Here is a 5671-nt window from a genome sequence, read left to right as displayed (position 1 = left end):
TTTACGGTATTATATTAATATCGATTCGATTGAATGTACCACAAGAAAATTTCAAAATCGAAAGAATAAGAAATCGAAACATTTAGTGTATATAGTAGTCATGTAAGTGATTTCATGTACAGTTACATTATATTATACGAAACAAAAACATATTTGTATGAGTGTATGAGGGAAGCATGATTATTGTGTGACCGAAAGGAAAGGCCAGCTTCTATTACTTTTTACCATCATACGTTTAAAGAATTTAGGAAGAAACTGATAATCATTTCTATTTTCAAATAAAATTGTACATTATCATAAACCAACGAGAAGAACACTTCAATAATAAACGAGCAACTTAAAATCCTTTCTAAGTATATAAATACCAAATATCTTATTGCTTCTACTTGATTTAAATCTGCTCAGTTTCTCTGAAAGATGTCGTTTCGTTACACCTTAGAAGCCTTAGAGTATGTGTATAGCTTAGCGTAGAAATGACATTTTTAAATTGCACTAATTTTGTTCGAATTCTTTATTATTCTAGCGCCATTAATAACGTCCATTAGAATGGAACCAAAGCAAAATGTAATTTTCCATTTTCTATCGGATAATTGTCGGTGGTATTTCTTTTAATTTACGTTCAACGGTTTTCTGCCTTTTTTTTTGGTTTTCGTTTCGTTTATTATTTATTGGGGCATTCGCTTCCTTTCCAGCGTGTTAGTATATAAGAAACGAAAATGGCGATTCGCATTTAACGTTTGTAATGATTACAATAAAAATTACTAAGTTGATTAATTTCTTACTTTTATTTCGATCCTGAAGATAATAATTTGGACTGTTCAGCTTATCCATAAACTATTTGTTTCAAACATAGAAATACATAATTAAATATTTTCTCATTCTTTATATTGTACTTTCTTATCAAACGTTACATGTTATAGCTAATATATTTGTGATGATAACAAAACTATAATAGTCTTGTTGCATGAATGTGATAAAAATCTAATTGAGTAATATTCGAAAGAATTCAAAGAGCTGTATTAAAAGTGTACCGCTTTAAAATATTCTTCTATCATTATAATAGTTTTTCCAATGTTGGTTAACGTTCATTAAGTAAACGATTAACTTTTTCTACACTTTCGGTTTCATCAACGTAACCTGCAAGATTCATGTAAGCTTACAACAAGACGACTATAACTAACAGATAAAACAAGATACAAATAAAATATTCTTTTACAAAGGAAAAAAAATGATTGTAAATTATGTGTAGAATAAACAAAACCGCTATCCTTTTATTTGCGTGCAAGAAATTTTTTTACTATGAAATTAAATGAATTTATATCGTAATTACACATAAAAAAGAAAATAACATTATTTTGAATTTGAAAGAAAAAATTATAATTACAGCAAGATTAAATGCATGCAATTACTTATATTTGTTATTTAATCATTACTTTTTTTTTAAATTAAAACAATGGAAAGGACAATGAAAGTTTATTTTTACGTTTCAGAACGTTAATTTTATATCGCCCAGTTCTGCTTCTGAAGGTACCTGCCTTTCAACACCGAGTTACAGGGAGAGAATTAAGAAAAGGTAAGCGTTAAACTGACGTCGAGTCGAGGTTAATTGCTTTTCCAAAAAAATCATGGAAGCATGACCGCAGACCCCCGATAGACTTACATTTCAAGAAATAAATAATGCGTAAAAATCTTGGAACAAGAGCTACAATTGTATCCTTTAGCAAATCCGAGAAATTACAATTTGTAGAAACTTCTATAATTGGATATGAAAAACAGCTACAATTTATTTTTACGAATAGGAACATTTTTCTGCACTCAAGAAATGTAAAATGAATTAATTTTACAATTAAGTATATAGAAAATATATACTTAATTGTGAACCTGTACTGCATTCGGTAAAATGATTAAAAATACAAATTTTAAATTTATAAGCAAAGATAGATTGACTTATGTATATTTATATTTATTAATTTCTATCGATTTTTGAAATCGTGTTATATCGCGTTCTTCGAATACAAGTACCATATGAAGTGATATTAATTACAGTTATGTAATTACAGAATACGTTTAATGAGAAATTTAGTAATTTGTGAAATGTTAAAAATTTCCAAGACTGCCGTGTAAATTGTGATGCCGAACGAAACCAAGAGAACGAAGCAGAGTCTTCTCGAAGCTTGCGAAGTGTGGCTCGAAGCAAAAGAAGGAGAGTTTCAAGAAATCAGACGATTGCTTTATTAAGACGTCAGAAGGTACAGGATAGGCCGGGCCTGCAGTCGTTATTGCCTCAACCGGGTTCTCGCTTGGGACAATTGCTTCGAGAAGATCAAAAAGACCATCGAGAGAAACTGACAGCGAGAGCTACAGAAAGAGAGAGAGAGAGAGAGAACAAAAACTGCCGTGCTGACTCTTCGTGTGGTACTCACCAAGTTGAGATACTGCTCTGAGTTTGTTCTCTGTGGAGATTTTAGTAATGTATTTGATCTTTGATTAGATTTTCTATAATCAAAGGGGAGTATAAGCGGATTGTTGAAATATCGAAAATATCAAAATGCACCGCTGAAAATCATTTACACCAACTTAGAATGATTTCCAGATGCGATATTTCGATTCCACATGATCTGACCGTGAGAAATTTAATCGATTGAATTTCGGCTCATGGTAAACGCTGTAATAACGAACCATTTATTATTACCCTACAACAACGTGCAACGACGAAGACATTGGGGTAAGCCAGGATCAGCTCCATTAACCACTGTCAAGGTCGATTTACACGTGAAGAAGGTCATGCTATGCGCATGGTGAGATTGGAAGGGAATACTTTATTGTGAACTTTTCCCATCTAATCAATGGATTAATTCTGAGAAGTATTATTTACAAGTGGACCGACTAAAGGCAAATTGGCCAACGGAAAGGAAGTAATTTTCCACGAATGTAACTCTAGATCACGTGTATCTCTTTGCAGACTTGGGAAAAATTCAGGGAACTAAATTAGGATGTTCTCATCCACCCACCTTTATTCACCTAACTTGCACCCTCGGATTACTAAATCTTTCGATCTCTGCAGAACTCAGTTCATGGTAAGAACTTCGATTCTCTGAAGGCTTGCAAAATGCATTTGTCAAGGTTTTTTTGCTGAAAAAGGTAACAAGTTCTGAGAAGATGGAATTATGAAGGTGCCCGCGAGATGGTAAAAGGTTGTGGATCAAAATGGCGAATACGTTGTTGAATAAAGTTTGTTATATTTAAAAAAAAAATTACTTTCATTTAAAATTAATTATAAAAATATTTAAAATTACTTTCAGAATTGCTTTCACTTATTACACAGCAAATTAAAATAACTAACTCGCTAAACCAATAAATTAGATGTTTGTGATTCTTGTTCAAACTATATTACTCAAGTATTTACATGAAACAAATTAGTTAACATTTAGGATCTGACGGTTCAGACTGATTAGTATCTACGTATAACGTGATCTATCGTCCACGTATCTCTGCTGATATCAGTCAATCTATTTCCTTTATTCCTTTTTACATCGTTCACGTTGCATCAAACTTTTTTGATCTACATCTTCCACCGTATTTCCTGAATTACAGGAAGCTAATACCCGATGCGTATCTTGGTTTGATCAGTCTGAAATTTCAGTCCTCATAATTCACATCAGGGCGAGTTATGAATCTCTTCTGCTTTACACACGCACGTATAAAATATCATGAAAAATGAATGAGCAAATAAATTGATAAACAGATTGAGAACCATCGAGAGTCTTTCACCTCGTTCAGCAAAACCTTATTGAGTGAGTCTAGCAGAGAACATCGGTCCCGTGTAAACGAAGACGAAAGCATTTATCTATGATATCCTAAGTAAACTAAGACACGCGCTCTCGACCACTTGTTAATCCAGAAACAAATACTCTCGCTTAAACTTCTTATTCACTTTAAATGAGAAGACTTATAAAATAGTTCTTTAAAAACGAGAACTCGAAAATATATAGAACAACTGTATTTTTAAAAATTTGCCCGATTAATGAAAGGTGTAGGTTAGAAAAGTTGGGTACGATTTTCACAATATTTTATTTCATCTAAGAATAGACAAAAGGAAGGGAAAAACGTATTTTGTGATTTCATTTCCTCTTAGCTCTTTTATTCTCCCTGCAGAATCAATTAACCGGTTCAATTTGTACTCAAACAGCTAATCTCCTCCGCGCTGTCTACCGCTTCTCGTTTAAAGGAGTGAAATTGAGTTGAGAGTCACAGCAGCCTGGTGAACGCTGGTGGTAGGGAATAGAAGTAGTAAGGGGCCTGAAAGGGAGCCCGATGGAAGGTCGGCACGGGAAGAAGGAGAAACGTAAGAAAGAACGGAACGCATCTAAATGCCGGACTGTTCGACGTCGCTCTGAGAAGGGTACTACTGAGGGCGGGGGTAAAGAGGGTAGTGTTGGAACCAGGCTGGTGTCTCAATCAGCCAAGCAGGTTGGGGCACCTTGGACCCCTGTGGGTGGAGGATAGAACTAGCAATGGCTATGAAACGACATCGTAATGAAAGCAAGCTTCTTTGAACAAGAAACTATCGCAATGTGAATTTAACAAATGTATCTGATAAGTAGTATAAAAGTGCAAGAATGTGGAAAATTTTTTTTTTCCTCATATTTGGAGAAAACTTTTATTATAATTTATACATAAAACATGAATATACGCGAATACGTACACACATTCAACTACAGAGTTTATTATCTGTGTTTAATTTTAGAGCATTCCTAAGTACCATTTTATTTTATTTTCTATGAGAACTATATAGTGAATATAAAGTGACATAACGAATGAATATAATTGCTTGGACATCTGTCTTTTTTTATATTTGAAAGAAAATAAGACAATGTAAAGTGTTTTGGTGTTTCTGTCTTGTATCTCTGCGTGGAAAACATTAATATGTCGCTACTGGCAACATATATGTGGGTGTGTGTATGTGTATTGCAGATAGTTGCAAATATTATACCAAAATTCTTCTTAACGTTAAATTCGTGGTACCATTATGACATATAGCATTGTGTATACTAGTAGAACGCGTTTAAAGTTCAAAACTAATCGAAAATACTCTTGAAGTTCTAGTTTTAATCGGGACTTAAGTCTATCAGTAGTCTCTCAGTCCCGGGCCAGTTGCTAGTAGTGGGGGAAAAAAGAGAGGCGCGCGCAGCTTCTCGACGCAGCGGGGCAGGCCGTCACAACTCAATCTAGTGTTCGGTGACCGTGCGCTTGTGAGTGAGTTTCTCTTTTCCTCCCTTCTTATACAGTGTGTTATAATTCTTGACACGGAATCGCAGTTTTCATTGGAGGATTAGCTTGCACCTGGGAACCTAAGTTTCATCTCTCTCGGCTGTTAGAACAATGTGATTGTTTGTAAGGTTCGTACCTTGAAATCTTTTCATATTAATTTAAGGGACGGTATTATTTTTTATTCATTAGACAAGTTTGTAAATGTGACTTTTCTTAATAATTGTTTGAACCTACACATGTCGATATCTGTTTATTTACGTAATGTACAAAAAGGTAACATCAATGCAATACATACAATTAAATCCTTAACTTGTTAATATAATAAAAATTGAGACCAATTTGATGGACTGTAGAATTTTGAAAGTATAAAAAAATATAAATATTTTTTATAACAAATGTT

Source organism: Habropoda laboriosa, unplaced genomic scaffold, assembly GCF_001263275.1.
Source record: "Habropoda laboriosa isolate 0110345459 unplaced genomic scaffold, ASM126327v1 scaffold54, whole genome shotgun sequence".
NCBI lineage: Eukaryota > Metazoa > Arthropoda > Insecta > Hymenoptera > Apidae > Habropoda > Habropoda laboriosa.
This window is presented reverse-complemented; position numbering follows the sequence as displayed.